This window comes from Haemorhous mexicanus, chromosome 4, assembly GCF_027477595.1.
Source record: "Haemorhous mexicanus isolate bHaeMex1 chromosome 4, bHaeMex1.pri, whole genome shotgun sequence".
Lineage (NCBI taxonomy): Eukaryota > Metazoa > Chordata > Aves > Passeriformes > Fringillidae > Haemorhous > Haemorhous mexicanus.
Window position 1 is genome coordinate 33,120,380 of NC_082344.1, and position 18,196 is coordinate 33,138,575.

General features: G+C 39.8%; 1 protein-coding gene across 5 annotated transcripts in view; it reads left to right on the forward strand.

The window, feature by feature from the left end:
* The first annotated feature begins 935 nt into the window (after positions 1 to 935).
* FHIP1A (FHF complex subunit HOOK interacting protein 1A) overlaps positions 936 to 18,196 on the forward strand; it is a 78,256-nt gene continuing 60,995 nt past the window's right edge. The window contains exons 1-3 of one of the 5 annotated variants that reach the window (XM_059844373.1): positions 1,128 to 1,179; positions 1,446 to 1,534; positions 15,035 to 15,151. The gene's annotated coding sequence lies outside the window, so the exon portion shown is untranslated. Of the gene's footprint in view, positions 1,180 to 1,239; positions 1,376 to 1,445; positions 1,610 to 15,034; positions 15,152 to 18,196 lie in introns of those variants that run through there. The other 4 variants (XM_059844375.1, XM_059844377.1, XM_059844376.1 and 1 more) reach the window with 4 other exon arrangements.

An 18,196-nucleotide genomic window follows, 5' to 3' on the forward strand; every position in this document is an offset into this window, starting at 1 on the left:
AAGCTCTCTTCTTTTAGTTTTAAAGCCTTACCACTTGTCCTATCATTATGTACCCATAATGGGACAAAAGGTCCCTCACACTTTTTTATGAGCCTGCTTTAAGTATCACAGAATTGATAGGGCTGGAAGGGGCCTCCGGAGATCATCTAGTCCAACTCTCCTGCCAAGGCAGGTTCACCTCCAGCAGATGACACAGGAACTCCTCCAGATGGGTTTTGAAGGTCTCCAGAGACAGAGACTCGACCTCTGTTCCAGTGCTCTGACACCTTCAACATAAAGTTCTTCCTCATACTGAGGTGAAACTTCTTGTGTTTTAGTTTATGCCCATTGCTCCTTGTCCTGTGGCTGTGGACCACCAAAAAGAGTCTGGCACCATCCCCTTGGCACCTGCCTTTAGCATATTAGTATGTATTAATGAGATTTTCTCCCAGTCTTTTGTTCTCTGGACTAAAAAGGCTCAGCTCCTGCTTGGGAGAGATGTTCCCAAGTATTGGAAGGCCACAACAAAGTCTCCCCAGAGCCTTCTCCAGGCTGAACAACCTCAGCTCTCTCAGCTCCTCTTCAGAGAAGCGCTCCTGGCCACCGATCACCTTGCAGTTTGTATCATTAGGGAACTACCTCTAATTTTAATTTGTAAGATCGAGATTGATTTAAAATGGTACTTTTGGCTTGTGGGTTTTCCAAGCAGGCAGGCAGAGATGGCAGGAAGCTTTATTAATTGCAGGAGTGTCGTTTCTCAAGTCGGGCGCCTTGCCCCGAATCGTCTCTCGGCGGGCGTCCGCCCGGCAAGGGCCGCCTTGGGCCCGGCCTCTCCCGGCAGGTCGCGGCTCCTCCCCGCCGCTCTGACTCACGGCCCGGCCCCACTTACACCAACTCGGCGGCCGGTGCCGAACGGGGGCCGCCCGCCGTGAGGGAGCGGGAGGTGGGGAGGCGCGGGGTGATGCCCGCCTGAGGTGACGGAGCCTTCGGGGCGGGCGGGCGTGAGGGCGCTCTCGTCCGAGGGATTAACGACGGCCTCGCTGTCCCGTCGCGGACGGCGATTTACCTGGGTGGCCACGTCCCTCCCTCCCCCTTTCCTTTCTTCCTTCCTTCCTTCCCGAAGCCGGTGATTTCGGCAGAGAGGGAGTGGAGCCCGCCTGGCCCCTCCCCGGAGAAACTTTCCGCCGCCACCCGCGCCAGGTAGGGGCCGGTCCCGCTGGGGCGGGAGCCGTGAGGGGGCGGCGGAGGCTGGGACGGGCCCCGCACCGAGTTTCGGGGGTGCTGTGGCGCCGCTCGGCCTCGTCGGCAGGCGGGGCGGGCTGTCAGGCCGGTGTCACCCCCGGCCGAGCAGCTGCCGTCTGCCGCAGGGCCGCCGCGGGCTGAGGGCAGTATATAGGTCAGTGGAAGTAATGCCCGCCTAATCCCCTTTATCTTTTTGGCTCGGCTTTTCCGCTGTTGGTTTGTAGGGCGACCCTGCGGCTGCGTTGGTCGCAAACTTCTGGGAGAGAGAGGAGCCAGGCTTCGCGCAGGGCTGTGTGAGCGGTCGAGTGCCGAGGTGAGAGCCTGGGATACGCGCTTTTATTTTCCGGAAGGCTTTTCTTCCCAAGTGTGACGCCTAACGGAGTGCCAGGTATTCCTGCGTGGCGCTGTCACCGGCGTGACCCTGTGTCTGTGTGCCGAGTTTGGGTTCGGATTTCTGTTTTAACAGGTTAATTAACACTGATTATTTCTTTCTCCTTGCGTCACTCACCGAATCACCGAAGGATGTGTTGGCGTTTGCTTTAGATGCCAAAGGAAGGCAGAGGTCTCGGCAACTTCGGGGCCCGGGTAAACGGGAGAAGGCAGTGTGCCCTGGCAAAGTGATTACTGTGTTGCTTTCCCTCATCTTTGGGGAACTATTAGCAAGGTCATGTGAACCTTTCTGTTGCACAAGGGTGTTGGTAGCAACTTGACTTGATTGCTCCACGTGGACAAATACATAGGTGCTGGCAGGTGCCCACTGTCTACTGGGACGTCATGTGTAAGGCCAGCCTGCCAGTATAGCAGTTTGCCAGGTTGGGATATGTGGTTTTTGTACCTGAGAAAGGCTAAGGCATACTTGATGGTATTTGGAGATTTTTTTTTCAGTCTGACTTTTCTCTTCCTTGGGCTGTTTGATTGGTTTTGTGATTAGCATTAACATATCTCATACAATGACAATAAGAAGAAAAAAGTGCATAAAACAGATTGTGTAATTTAGTATGCCACCCTATTACTTGTGATTGAACTGAATGTGACTTAAGAACCTGCCATGCCCTCTCTGCCTAGGTATTTTCTTTTGATCAGTGTGAAACTGATGCTGTGCAAGAGTTGATAGTTACTTTTTCCTTTAGTACAGCAGTGTTTTTATTTCTCCTGTATAGCAGTAAGAAGGATGTAAGGCCTCATCTTAGTGGGGAAGCATGAGGTCTTAGTTTTGTTTTAATTTTCAGAGAGAAGCGGTAGTGATAGTAAATTATCCATTCAAAGAGATCTCTCATACCCCAATAAGGTAGTAGTGTTAGGTCATGCAGTGTAGACCCATGTCTCTGCCCTGTGCTGCTTTTATATCATAATTTCTAGAAGTAAACCTTTTAGAAAAAAATGTTGATTGGAAGGGTTTGTAATACCTGAAGGAGTGATGTCAAATGATGATTTTCACATTATCTGTGCTACTTTACTTTGCTGGAGTGTACAAGAGTCCACCTGATCTGAAACTAATCTAAGAATTAAGACCTAATGCTGTAATTTGTTTCTTTCTCTCTGGCTCTCCTTTAATGAACATGGAAGGTCAAAGAGAGAAAGGAAAAACAGAAAAACTTACAATCCATAAGGTGAAGTATAAATAATTGTAGAGGGCAAGATTGTACCAGTGAGATATTGATGTGAGGATGGCAGTGGTGAAACTTGTGGAACATCTAGGTGCCTTTTCCTCTTATCTGTCTCAATCAAAACAAATGTTTTCAATTGACTTCCACTAACAGCTGTTTTAGTCTGTTTATTGACCCACAGTGATTGACGATATGTGCTTTGAAAAAGAAGTGAATCCGGTTAGATTGATGAAAAATGTGTGGACAAAGCCTGTGGAAGAAACTTAGCTTTATGTACATAGTTTCCCTTTTTTCTTCTTTAAACTTTACTGTGTCTAAAATATATGGTGGTGCTGGTAAAAACTGGATTGTACTCTATAAGGGTTTTGGCTTTGAGTTGTTTTTCTTGTTTTATTTTTGGGGTTTTATTCCTCTAAATGGGATACAAACCTTCATAGAATTGGAAGCCAAGAGATGCAAAATTGGAGAAACTGCTGCTAAGGTGGTTTTATTTGATCCTGGCATGAAACTGAGTTTTGGAAATCTATAGCTATGTTTTCTCTTCAAAAAGATTATAATGATGCATTGATGCCTGTCAAGCTTAAGGCTTCAGATTTACAGACTCTCAGTACCCTCTGAAGCATCAGTTTCTCTGTTAAACTGTACATTGAAGGATTATTAAGATTACTTTGATATACATCGTTTTAAGACTTCTTTTTTAACAAAGAATTTATTCACAAGTGCTGTTGTTCCTCCCTTGCATATCTTTATTTTTTATAAATAGATGCTGCTTTTTGATGCCTGCAGAGGGTTTCATTGAAAAAGATCTCCAAATTTTAATTAGCCTGATGGGAATCTTGTTTAGCTCTATCAAATTTGAGTAGCATACTTGACTTTTTTAAGATGCAGTTCTCCACATCCTGATCTGATGTTACTGTGAGCAGTAGTTTCCCTCAGACATGAGAGAGATGTGTTCTCTCTCTCTCTCTCTCTCTTTTTCTCCCATGGCATATTTAGTGTAGTTGGCATGTTTGTGGTGTTTGTTCTGTGTTGCTGAGAACAAGGCTTTTTTGACCTCTTGTTCCAGTAATCCTTTTTGGTAACAATTTTATAACTATATTTTGGTTTACAGACAAGGTCTCAGACTCTTCTATTCAGACATGCCAGCTTGGCATTGTTACCTTACTTGTGGTCTCTTCTTAGCCTAAGGGGATAGGTTAGTTTTATACTGAATAGCTGCCACCTCAACAAAGCGGTCATGGGCTGTATCTGCATCAGAATAAGCACCAGGAAAGGGGGCATCAAGGAAGGCTCTTAGCAGAATAGTGCTTTTGGTTGTTTTTCAGGTAGTGCAGCACACAACAGCAAATGCCTATACTTTTGGTATGTTATGGTTGCACTTCTTATGCTCTGATGGTATTAGTAAAGACAAACAACCTTGGGGTGCTTCCAGAAGAGATGACAAAGGTCTGCACTAGTCAGAACTTGAGGTATGAGTGGCCTAGAAATTCTGAATTTTTTTTCAGTCCTTTTGGCAATATGCTGGCTAAATAAAGACTTGTAAGTAGATGTTGGTATGGGTGCTCTGTAAGAATGTCTGTATCTTTAAAACCTCATGCAAACAGCTTACAAGAAACAGTGCCTTTTCCTGATCTTATTAAATTATTTGGAAAGTAGAGCTAGGACTTCATTGTGTTGTGGGTAGCAGGTCAATTAGACCTGGATCAAGTTGCTGAGGTTGCACCTTAAGTCCTCAGTCCACTTCTGGGCCCCTCACAAGAAGGACATTGAGGTTCTCAAGCATGTCCAGAGAAGGACAGTGAAGCTGGTGAAGAGTTTAGAGAGTGAGTCCTGTGAGGGGTGGCTGAGGGATCTGGGGCTATGTAGCCTGGAGAAAAGGAGGCTCAAGGGAGACCTTATCACTCTCTACAACTGCCTGAAAGGTAACCCTGTGGGTGTTGATCTCTTCATCCAGGCAACCAACAACAGAGGAGATGGCTTCAAGCTGTGCCAGGGGAGATTCAGGCTGGACATTAGGAAGAATTTCTTCACCTTGAACATAGGCATGGGCTGTCCAGGGAAGGGATGGAGTCACCCTCCCTAGGAGTGTTCCAGAAATGACTGGATGTGGCGCTTGGTGCTATGGTTTAATTGACATGGTGGTGTTCAGTCACAGGTTGGACTCAGTGATCTTGAAGGTCTTTTCCAGCCTTCATAATTCTGTGGTTCTAGTGAATTAAAAGAACAGTTTGAAAGCACTTGTGAATGTGTACAATAAGTGCCTCTGGCTTAGTATCACTCCATTGTAACACATGTGTACACGCACCAGTACAGGAGTAAGCTTTAACTGTGGAAGAGCTCTGATGGTAAGGAAGCATTCACCAGCTCAAGTTAGCATTATGAACACTGAGGAGCTTTGGGAATCAATCTTCCCTTACTTTCTCTTGTAGGCATTGATCATAAGACTTCGTGTTAGTACAGGTAGGTATCTCTCAGTCAAGGACTCAGTGATGGTATGATAAGAATGCTTTGCATGTTAAACCATGTGGCCAAAAAATTCTTGTCCAAGGTGATCCTGAAAGGCATATCCAGGTGAAGCAATTCCATGTGGAATTGAAACAGAGCCGGTAAGATAAGAGCTTGTGAGAGTGGTGATATGGGTTCAAGGCATGTGAAGATATAATTTAAGAATGTGTTACCTATGCTATCAAATGAGATTACATTTAATTAGCAGAGGAAAGTTTGGAAACATGACACAATCATAGCTATCTGCATGCAGGAGGCCCAGCCTGTAGTTGGGACTTTGACTCAGATTATCTCCGAACCAAACGTAGCACCTTTTCCTAGCAGTTGGAAAATTTGCCCTGAAATTTATTCTGTTTCAAACTGGGGTGGCTTGCCATGGGTGGTGAGTTATTGGGAAATTAATGACTTCTTTATCTTTTTCCTTTCCATGAAAAAAAGGTCAAATTTTGATGCAATACTGAATTGCCTATGCATACAGTAATGTTAGACCAGTTAATTCTGATCTAAACATAATGAGCATGGTGTTATCTCCTTTTTGTGTGAGAACATACATAGCACAGCTAGATTAGTGCTAAAAGTGTGAGGCAAATTCTTACAATGTAGTTTTTGCCATTTAGCTTTAGAAGCACAGTCAAATGTTTTCTCCCCTTGTACCTCTACTGTAGTCTCCAAGCGTATGACAGACACAATTTTGTTTATTTAAACATTTGCATGCCTTACTAGAACTCGTCCTTTTTTTTTTTTTTTTTTTTTAAGACAGGAAAGCTGTGTGGTAATGAAAGCATGCTAGATTCTTTGTGTCAGTAACTATTACTGAAAGACAATTGTGCCCATTATCCTTCTGATTCTAGCTCATTTTTGCAAGTTCCCTGGATTGTATATTGGTGAAGGGTAGGATTTCTTTCTGTGAAGGTTTTTATATAGAAAGACTATTCTAGCAATGCAAGTAGAGTTTGCCTGTTCAACTGATCAAATGATGGCCTTGAACAAGTTCACAATTGGAAGGATTTCCTAGAGCATGTGAAACAAATACAAGTTTTAAAGTATTGACAGTCTTTATATTCCAGTAAACCTTTGGATTGTAACTTAAATTTAGCTGTTGGCTAACAGTTAAAGAGTTAAACTGCTGAAGAATCAATCCCACTTGCATTCACAAAATCTTTTGTAAAACCTCAGATACCCCTGAGCAAGAAAAAAGAGAATATTATACTTTTCAGTTAGTTTTATTAACAATTAACAGTTAATAGAATTGTAATAACTAAATTATTTTCAGATGTTTAGGTTTTTTACGCACTAGTCAGAGAGCTGTGGTTAAAAAGTTGTTGTGCAGCCAAGTCCAAGAAATAGCATGGGTTGTTATTGAATTGTGTTAGCTCATTTTGCTGTGGCGGGCTCCTGGAGAGGAGAGGAGAGATAACTTGGCTTTCTGCTTCATCACTGTGCTGGCATGATCCTGAGTAGTGCTTTTGTAAACATGTATACCTTAAACATACAAGGGAAGAAGGAAGCCTGAGTAGGGAGGTATGCCTTTCATAATCACAAGTTGAAGGTGGAACATCAGTAAGTTGCTGCACTGGACCCATGGCTCTTAGTAAAGAGAACTGTGCTGCTTCCTCTTGGCACGCTGGTGGCATTTTTACACTTCACTCGTGCTGTTATTGTGTTTTAGTTCAGTGTTATAAATTCCATATTCCTCTAAGAAAACCTGTGGAGGTCAGAAGTTTATCTCCACTTCTGAGGAACTCAGTGATTTCCAGTGCCGGACTTCGCAAGAAGTGTGTGCCCCCAATCACAGCATGATGTGGATTTGTTTTGGAAGTGAGGGCTCTGTTCGTCTCTGTGAGTGTAATTAGAATTTACTAAAGTAAAGTGACAACAGGTGCTAAGCAGACAAAAATTTTGCTGCAAACCATAAAGATCTTCAGAAAAGAGTGTGGTGCTCCTTTTTATTTTTGGCTCTGATGTTGTTCTCAAATCACCCAATGTCCTTGGAATGCCTTTGGTATGGATTGTGAATTTTTTTCTTTTTTATTTTCCTTTTTTCCTTTTAATTGGCTATTTTGCCATTCAGTACACGGAAGCAAAGAACACATAAGAACACATAGTCAGCAATAGGTGTAACAGGATAATTTCCTTTCTGAATTGCTGACTTGCATTAAGATTAATTATGCTTGCCTGCTTGGAGTGGTTTCAGGTAAACAATTAGAAAGTTCTTTATCAGCTTCTTGAAACATATTCATAGGATGAGAAGCCTGTGAAGTGAGAGTACATTTTGAGCGAAGGGAAAGCACGGAGGACAGAAACCGATTTGCCTTTGCAGTGATTCTGTTCTTAATATCTTGGTCCTAGTAGTGTGAACAGCACTAAAAGATATTTCCTTGAACTTGCTGCCAGGCAACACAGAGATTTTTATGGCTGTCAGTGGTTTCATCTGCTTTCAGCATATTTTGCTGGCGTGATTTTTACAGAGGTGATGTTTGCCAGCCCCGTGCTTATGGGTTCCTGACTTGCTGGTGTTGATAAAGCAGAACACACAGTAGCATTGAGTTTCTTTTGAAAAATTTCCTTCAGCTAGTTAGGGCTAGGTTCGTTTTGCTTTGATGCCAGTGGGATCCTTGAACTTGGAGAACTTCTTTTTCTTCTCACAAGAACCTTTATTGTTAGAAAAAAAAATAAAATGTTCAGAGAGCAACAACTAAGGCGGTTTAGCAAAGACTGCATTTATAATGCATGCTTATTTGCAAATTGTATATTTTGCTAGTAGTGTTTTTAGCATCTTACATTGATTAGCTGAAACATTACTGTTTGATTTTAAAGTAGTAGCAAGCAAGGGGATAAAATTTTGTTGTATTGGCAGCAAGGCATATTCTTTTACTAGTGTGCATTTGTTTTGCAAACATTTAAAATAACAGTTCAGATTTAAAAGAGTCATCAAGTCAACAGCAACATTTCAGGAGCACTTGGCATTGGGCTTGGTGTCAGGAGACAATGTGGTCTAATCAGTTATAGTTCAAAGTACATTTAAATATTCTGAGATAAAATTATGATTTATTCAGAAGCAGGAATATTGGTGTCTGTGTTATTTGCTAATGCAGAAATTGAAACTATTCTTTCACAGAGGAAAATATGAAAAGTAGGGAGAGGCTGGCTTGGCTACTAGTGAGCCCTTCAACATCAAATGCAAGGAGGGAAAAGAATTCCCAGCTGAATTGCCAAGGACAAGTGTAGAAATAAAGCACACACACATACAATTAAAAATTCAGAATGGCCAGCTCAAAATGAATAATGAGAAATCATTATAGACGTAGAAAGTTAGTAGAAAGAAAGTCAGAGGAGGTTTGCTTCTGTTTTACTAGTGGAGCTGTGGACAGATAATGCAAAGCAGGCTGAGGTCTTTTTTTGTTTGTTTCTTCACCTCAGGTCTAATAAAAGATACTGGGACTTGGGGGGGAGCATGACGTCCAAGGCAAGCGCTAAAACTTAAGGTGGTGTGAGGAAAGAGTGAGTTTTAGAGCAGTTAGGGAAGTTTAAGTGTTTACAAAAACACTGTTGAAAGAGTAAGGGCTGGCTGATGTAATCCTTGAGCTGCTGCAGTTACTTAACTCATGGAGGATAAGTGTAATACTGTGCCACTGAGAAGAGGGATTGTAGTGTCTCTACAGGTGTCAGGGGCAAGGGGCAAGTAGAAATGAGTAACTGTAGACTCAGTTGTTTATCTTTATCTGTTCTAGTATTTTTCTTGGGAATTAAACCCTCCCAAAGCAGTAGAAGATGACAAAGAAATAAGCAGTAGCCCATATAATTTTATTTTTAAGATTAAACCATTAGATTAATAGAATTTCTCTTTCCAAAATGCTAACAGAAGAGGAGCAGTAGGTCTCTGGTAGCTTGACTCTATTATAGAAACTATCAAAATTTCATTCTTAATAAAGAATGTCTGGAGGAATTGACTGTGGGCAAGTGCTAAACTGTTTGAAAAACATTGTTTTCCCTAGAAATGGACTAATGAGATAGTGTTCTTGTTTAGAGGTGAGAGGTTTATTTTAGATATATACATGAAGGATTTATATATTTTAGTAGACAATAAGAATAACAGGAGTCAACATTGCTATAGAATTGTAAAATTAGAGAATATCTTCAATCAAAATGATTGAATTCTGCTCTTGGAAGGTTTTGGGTTTTTTAAAATAAAGCTGGTTCTTAGGTTGGGACTGAAGTTTGTATTGCAAACCCCTATAACACAGTTCCTTATGTCAAACACAGCAAGGCTTCTTTAAAGTAATTCCTGCCTCCTGGTTGATGAGAGCAATCGGAGAAGGCCAGAAGGACCAAATGCTTCTCTCTGAGCCTTGTTTCAGCTGACCTTAAGGACCTTTCCAGTTCTTGTTGTGGGATCCTGCGTCTGCACCACATATGTGTAAACAGAAATATGTTCTACAAGTTAAATGAACTAGTCTTTCTGGCCAAGATTGATGTAGTGTCATGTTTTGAAGATGGAATTAATTAAAAAATAATTTAAAAGGAAAAAAAGAAGGGAATATGAACCCATTGGAGGGAGTCTGGAGAAGAGCAGTAGGGATACCTAGATGTCTGGAGGAATGACTGAATGAACTGGGAGCTGTTATTTTAGCTTCAAAGAATGAAGAAGACAGTGGAGAAATGAGAAAGTGAGGGTTTGTCTAAGTGTATGAGATAAAAGTGTTTTTCACAGTGATCTGTTTTCTTTCCTTGCTTGATAAGATGGAGTTGCATTGGAATATATTATCAGAAAAAGTTGTGTATGATTTTAAGAACAGGTAATGAAAGCAGCTGTGAGTTGTGACAGAAACATGATGTGTGTTACCATGGCACAGGGGGAAGGGCTAGATGACTTTGAGCTGATTTTTTTTATCCTTTGAGTACAAAACAGAGATGGTTACTGTGGTGCAGCATGATGTGTAAAGTCCAGGGAGAGCACAGTACTGAGATTTCACTTCGGTACCCCTACTTTTATATTTCAACTGACAGGGAGGATACAGAAGATATCAAAACATTGCGCCTCTTTCTTTGTTGTTTTTTTTTTTCCTTTTCACCTGCATGGAGTAGATGGGGGAGACTTTGCAGTGCTGTGGCTGTTGAAAAGTAGCTAGAACTCCCTGTTAGAGAAAACAACATGAAAAAATGACTGTGGGCATGGCTATACCCACACTGGCTCTGCAGGAGCAAATCCTTGAACAGGGAGTGCAAGGAAATGTAGTGTGAAGATGCCTGGATTAGCTTTAAAAACAATTTTTCATATTTGTGTGGTGTTGCATCCCAGCCACTGGGAGTTTCCCGCTTCCAGACCTGTGTGAGTCTGCTCTCTGTTACACAGACTTAATCAGCTTGTGCTAGTGAAAATTTGGAAAACCTTTCATGTAATCTGCTGTATGTTGTTTACAGCCCTCTGTTGTGCTGCCCTTGTAGCCTGTGTTTATTTGAATACACTAATTCCTTTTCTTTAATTATCTGTCCAGTAACAGTCCAAAGCAGAAGGGGTTCTTCACTGCGTGATTTTTCTTGTTCAAATGACAGGGATTTACAACAGTGACATTAAACAAGGGTTTTAATTTCAGCTGCATGTTATTGGGCAAAACTGTGAATAGCAGAAGGAAAACAAAGATTTGAGGAAGTCCTGCAGTGTCAGCTGATCTTTAAATCAAAAGCAAATAGGCACATTTTAATGTAAAATTAGCAGTTTAGAAGAGTTCTGGTTTGTTGCTCACAGAGGGAGATTTCCCAGGCGGTATCACCTCTGTGATGTGTTTGTTATCTTAATTAATGCATGTATGAAACTGGAACATACTTCCCTCTTAATATTTTAAAGTCCATCTGCTGTTTTGAATGGTATCCGTTGGTACTGGGAGTATTTTTATTGATTCATATATCTGTGGACTATGGTTTCTAGGATTATTTTCTTGGGCTTTCGCATGAAGGGGAAAGATAAGGAAAGCAATTTGAATTTCCCAAACCACAAAGCTATGCATCTTTCATAATATCCAGCTTGGGTAGTGGTGTAGGTTAAGATGCATGGGATGTGATACAGTCTCTAAGGACAACTTTCCTCTCAGATAAAATGCAGTATAACCCTGAGCTCAAAATTAATTGTGTTAAAAAAAACAAAACAGAGGGAGAGAGAACATATAAATCCTTGAAAAGGGTTTTGCCATTCTGAAAATGTCCTGGTAACCTGCCTGTTAAAAGAAAGTTTGACAGTCTGCTCAGCTGTGGACTGAAGAACCATTGAAAACTGCTGTCTGATTTGATGATCTCAATATACAAAGTAGAGCATCCTAATTCATGAAGGGTACTACTAACTACTATTGGTTATATTCTAAAGCTTTTTAATATGCATGCCTCACCACACTCATTTTAGGACAGAATTTCAGGCTATCCAAGCCATGTGAGCTGAGATATGTATTTTTTCTTATACTGCTATAATTACAAATCATATGATTTGTATGAATACTGTGATCCAGAAAATATATAAAATTCGTATAAATAATATGAGATAGAAAATATTAGATAAAATATAACATTTTTGTGTCTGGTTCAAAGTTTTTTTGAGCAGTTCTACCATTTTATGTTTTCCTCATCTATCTCAGTTTTCAGAAATGAGAAGGCAGAACCTTTTTAATCTCTTCTCTCAACCTTTTTAATCTCTTCTCTCTCCTTCTGTTCCCTCTCCTTACCATCCAGGATACAAAATGCAGATGTGTATTATTTTTTACCTTGTTGCCTGCTTTTAAAAAGCTGTGTATTTGATGCAAAAGTAAAATATTTGCTCTTCCAAGAATGTTACATAAGGCAAGACTGTGCTTGGTAGTAGTGGTTTGTCAGTGCCTGCAAAGAGATCCCAGTGTCAGTGCTCCCTGGAGATAAGGATGTATTATTTCCTATCTGGCAATACTAAACTGGTGTTACTGTGTGATTAATATGACTCTCCTGGGCCACAACTACTGGAAGCTCTCTGTTTGATTATCACCATGCTTCTTTAATTTAATTACAGCTTTTAAAAATAATATTAAAAAGGATGATTCAAAATTTGAACTTGCTAAATTTCTCAAATTTTTGTTCTTTCGTATACTAGACTGAGTCTTCTTTTGCACTCTAACCTAAGGGGTGTCTGTGTGAGTTTGGTTTTATGTGGATTTTTGTTGGGTTTTTTTTTTCCAAATTATTTGGGAAGCTAAAGGTACTTGGGTTCTGGACATCTTCCATTGCTTGGTGCTCAGGTTTCAGGTTCAGATTTTTTTACATACGTTGGTTCAGGCAATCAGTCCATGTTCTGAATGCCTTCTCTTTAAAACCTGCACATTAACTGCATATCATAGAGAAATTTTTGTAGACTACAAAAGAACTTCTGTAGCCTACAAAAGAACAGACCTTCGTAATTTTCTTTACTGCCTCCGTAGTAGTAACAAAGATTCATTGAGTCAGTCTTGGAGGACTTTGAAGCTGAAACACTGAGTAAGTTTCGATAATATGGCCTTACTGTGTAATTTTTTATTAAGCATATATTTGAAAACATGCACTAGCCATGTCAGAAATGGGAATGTCTCTCATGTGTCTGTTCTTCATTTGCTCTGGTGTCAGTCTCTTGTACCAATTTTCAATTTCAAGCTTGTGGGTCTAGATAAAACATGATGTTTAGATGAAAGCATGCTGGAATCTTTAAAACAAATATGCTGAGGAGTTTTGCCCTCCCCCAATGTCCCCTTAATTCTGTTCACTTGAAGCCCCTCCACAGATGCTTATTGCATACTCCTTTCCCACATATGCTGGAAGGAGTTATTTCTGTAGAGGCTGTGGGCTACCTTTAGGACTTCAGTTTGGACTCTGGGTAGGGGAAATTTCTCTTTTAATTTTTTTCCCCTGTTCTTCTTTTCTGTTCCCTCAGATGGATTATTTCATGTGTAGTAAAAGGAAGTAAAAATACCAGGCTGATTAACTTGAAAACCTAAAACATGAGGATGTCATTTAGACTATACCTATTTTGTTATGTGTATGACAATAAATCTTAAGCTATGCTGCAAATTAAAGAAGATAATCCAAGGGAAAAAATAATTGTTTAATTTAAAAGACAGTCTGGTCAAGAACATAATTATAGGCTCTGCTTGGAAATTTACCCATATAAATGATACAGTAAAACAAAAATAGGGAAAATTTGTTTAACAAAAGAAACTTGGAACCTTATTTTTATGACCAGATGCGATGAATGTATGAAGCAAACAGGAGAGAAGTTAGTATTAATTACAAATTATGGAGAAATCTTCTTCCTTTGGAGCCCTCACTTGTAATGATTTTGAGTAATAAAAAATATATTAACAATAGCAGGGTTAGCGAGGTAGAATTTTGTGAACAGTATTTTACTACAGGAAATGTTTTAGAGATGATCTGGAGGATAGAGAGATTGACCCTGTTACCATTTCACTTGGAAACTGGCTAATTTTTAGGACTACCTCTTTGTTGTAGTTGAGGGGGAAAATGAATGCTAAAAGTCTCTTTATGAAATTTCTGGTTAGGTCTGAGGAGGAACCTGATATAATCATCCCTGAAATTCAGGAGCATGAAGTGGCAAGGGGTCATCTAGTCTAGCATGTTATTTATATTATATTTGCAATATAAAAACAGAGTCTTCCCATAAAGCCTTAATTTTTGGCTGTTTTGTTCATGCTCCCCTGATGGGAAAGCTGTTTAAGAACCTGTTTTAAACTATGAGTTCTTTGTTAAAAATTTTGTTTATAAAAAAATACTTTTGCCTTGATGTGTATACTTTCTAAATTTTTGCAGGATTCCTTTCAGCATACTTAAAACTTTCAGAGTTTTACCTCCCTCCTTCTAAGACACAGAAAAATGACAGTCTTCTTATTTTGAATTAATTTGTGTTGTCTGGAAGAATTTCTGTCAGGCAGGTTAGCAGGATGTCTGTAAAATCAATTTTGAATGCTAAGCACTGTGTAAATGAATAGACACGCTTTTCATACTTGCATTTTTCTGTATGTGTGCAGCCTTGTTACATGTCAAATATAAATTTAATATGAATTACTTCAGTGTTGACAGAAAGGTGTGGGTTTCTCCTTCTCCCTTGCATGTGTTTAGCTTGTTTAACAAGATGCTGTTATGATGCATTTCTTGTCTGAAAAGTAAGTTCTGTAATCAGTTTTTTGGCAGCGTAGCCAGCTTTACTATTCAGTGTAATACCACTTCTTTCTGCCTCTGTGTTTTTTGTGGGTTTTTTTTCCCCAGTGGTTACTTTTTAGCCAGAACAGTTTCTTAATTGCTTCAGATTTATTCAGTGTGTTATGCATGATTGTTTTTGGGTTGCAACATGGATAGAAATGTTTTTAAGTTGCAGCAGTGAACAGAAGGCAACAAGAAAAGCAAATATGGATTGCTTCTGCAGTGATGTGGGTTCTTAGCTGATGATGCCCTTGGTGTTTGCAAGGGCTTCTCACTAGGTGTTGGTGAAAAGCCTGGAAGCTCTGACCTTGTCTGTGTGGACGTGTCTTGAGATGTGAAATATGCTCTGTTACTACTGCTCCTGTGTATTTGAGAGTTTATTAGCTCGTTTTCTTTGAGATGGAGTTTTTTTCCTTCTCAGTTTTTACACTGCCAGATTTCTGTTAATAGAGAATTATAATTTTTACTTTTCTACTTTCTCTGCTTTTCCTTGTGTGTAGTGGAAAGCTGAATGCTGCTGAAAGCTGAAGAAACTTTAAGTCTAGATTCTTGACCAAATGGAAGAAGTGCCAGAGCCAATTTTTCCTTGCTGACCTGTTGACATGCTTTAATTGCAGGTAAGATAAGTGTGTGTCTGTGTGTGTGTAATAGGCAGCTCAGAACAGAAGTCTGTTTGCTGAGCCATGAGCTTGCTGTTTGGAGTGCTGGCTGTCACAATCAGTTTTCGTGGTATGGATATCCATCCTATGGCAAGTGGGCTTGAGACTTCAGTCTGATATCAGCCTGGTAGAGTCTCCAGTAGCACTCAGCTGCATTTAGGCCCCGTGGGCTCTGGAGCATCCTGTCAATGTTTTGTGTTTTAATTCTGTTTGTGTTCACAACTGTACAGTGTAACTATTGTGCAATATTCCTCTGGCAATCACAGTAATTGCTTACATGTGAAGTGAGTATACAGCAATTATCAAAGGTGCTTTAGCTGTCTCTTAGTGCCCTGTAACTTCTGGAGAACAATACATATATTGTGACCTACATACCTTGTAATCAGAGGTAGATTACCTGTGGCACACTGATGAGAACCCAACAGCCTGTTCACCAGGGTTTTCTTGAGTGGGCACGACTCCTGTTTTTTTGTGTTTGTTTGTTTAAGAATAGCTCCACATTATTTGGCTTACGGGATATGAAATTGAAATGCTTGTCATCTGAAGAATGTATGCTTTCTTTTTTTCTCCTGACTCCAACACATACAATGTAGGATAGAAAAAGAGTTGAAGGAGGAAAGACTAGTATTCTCTATCTGAGCTTAAAAATTGAGCACAGAAACTTTAGAAAACCTTTTACAACAAAAGCTGAATAAGGGACAGAGGTCCTAGACTTTGGCTTATCATTGGATCATCTTTATCTTACTCTGCAGTGAAACTAGTTAGCTGACAGGTGAAAATTCAGATAAGTCCTTTCCCCAGCCTGATCTACAAGCATGAATATCGTTTGGTTCTTGATGCAACATTGTACATGTGCTGTGTTTTATTAGATAAGCTGTTTTACAATTTGAAAAGGGCTGAACACTTATGAGTCACCTCCCCAAGAGATGCTTATTCTCAGTTTGCAAAAGGGCCAGATTAAAGGGCATGAAAGAGGGGTGTGGTTTTCATAGACTGAATGTTTCATAGACGAGTTGGCATCATTTGGGGAGGAGATGTGGGTGTTAATTGCAAGATTGTCATAAGGAAGCTGTGTACAGAAGAGAAACCCAAGCTAGCTAGGGAGGGAGCCTGATGTGTGGGTGTGAAATGAGACTGGGATTAGTACAGACAAGCTTGAAATCACAGGAAACCTGACAGTGTGTTTGGTTTCCCAAGTTGTGTTTGTTGTATCAGGTGGAACATTTACACCAGTCAAACAACATTAGAAAGGCAAAGAAATATGAAATATTTCTGGTTGTTAACCACCATAATAGTGTTTATTATGAATATGATACTTCATAATAACCACTAGTTCCTAGGTTTTATATACCCAGGTTTTCTTTCAAATTGATTAGAAAAAATACAAATAGCTGTTAGATTATAATTCAGTATTAACTTTCTGGTAAACTCTTGTGCCTTGTTTGTTATTTCTGAACCACCAAACACTTGCTTTATGAAAATGAACACCATCTCTCAGCCGCCTTTCATGTAGCATATGTCTGGTTTTATCCTCCCCTGTAGTGCTTCTACCTCTTTTTTGGTGCTGTTTGTTGCAATTCTTGGTGCTGATGTGAGACCATTTTGTCAAGTGGAAAACAAGGATCCTGTTCTTCTCATCCTAACCTGTGCGGCTCTGTAAGGATTAAGGAGGTGTCTGGTTTCTCTGTAATAGCTTATAAAAGGTCCCAGAGTATCATATCAAAGTATCTTCAGGAAACTGAGGGGTTGTAGATATTGTTTTCCTCTCTTTGAAAAAACTGGCAACTCTGACAGTGTTGCAAACCTGTTTTATTAAACCCAGATCATTAGAATGCTTTGGAAAATCAAGCCTTGTCTAAAAGCTTATCTAGCAGGGTATTTGGAAGGACTACATATTCCTGAGACTAATGGCACCTTATCCAAAATTTGAGTTTAAGCTTTTACATGTACTGACCTACAGCTAATCCATGATTCTGTGGCTGTATGGAAGCAGCTTTAGTTGCCAAAGTGACTATTTGTCAGTCAGTTGCTGTAGGTTAAGTTTTTCAGATGGTTTGTAGCATTGGAATATAATATATTGCTCAATAAAGACAAGTCTATTTCCTTCTCCAGAGAGAAAACTGAGTAACAACAATTGTTAATTTAAACTAGAGGTTGGTCTTACTCCATAACTTTATTTCTAGCAGTGTAAAGCTTTCAGTTGTCTGTTTCTTGTTTCCCTGACTTAAAATCTAGTTATGCTAATGTAAAGGCAATACAGTCACCGATGGCAGGAAGTGACATGAACCAACATGATGATGTGGAGTCTTTCTGTCATTTCTTCCTCTTCTGTGTTAGTGTAACTCCTCAATTTTACTAGTATGTTTGGATTCCTGTTGCTTTAGCTAAGAGCAGTCATGAAAGAAACCCCTAATTCCTTAACACACAAGCTTTAGTGTCTAGTCTAAGATTAAGTATCTGTGATTACCAACTCTAGTCCCAGCTGTATTAAATCCTTAGTGTTTTTTATTGGAAAAAAACAATGCATCTGGAACAAATATGTTCCTATTTATTTTTGTTTTCAATTAAACTGTTTTAAGTAAGACTTTAATAGATTCAAGTTGGAATTTCAGAATGATAAGACACATTGTGAAATAATCCGTTAGTTTATATGGAGCACCTTAGGATCATGCTTCCTTTGAGCTGTATTCTTCCTGAGTTGTGGTGTGGGGGTTATTTGTTTGTTTGTAGTTTTCTATTGCTTTTTTTTTTCTCCTGGTGTCAGTTTGTAGAGTTTTGAGTTTGTTCTCATTATAAAAATTGTGAAGACTCAGACTTGGGGGGAGGAAACCATCTTTTTCATTTGGCAGTGAGTTTTGTTTTAGGAGCAAGCCAGTAAAAACTTGGTTACTGACAGAAATGAATATTGTAGAGGAAGATCCTGTTTTACTGATGTAGGTAATTTTTAAACTGCCTTGAAATTCACAAAATGTTAATAGAAAATAGCTATTTACATGACTTTAC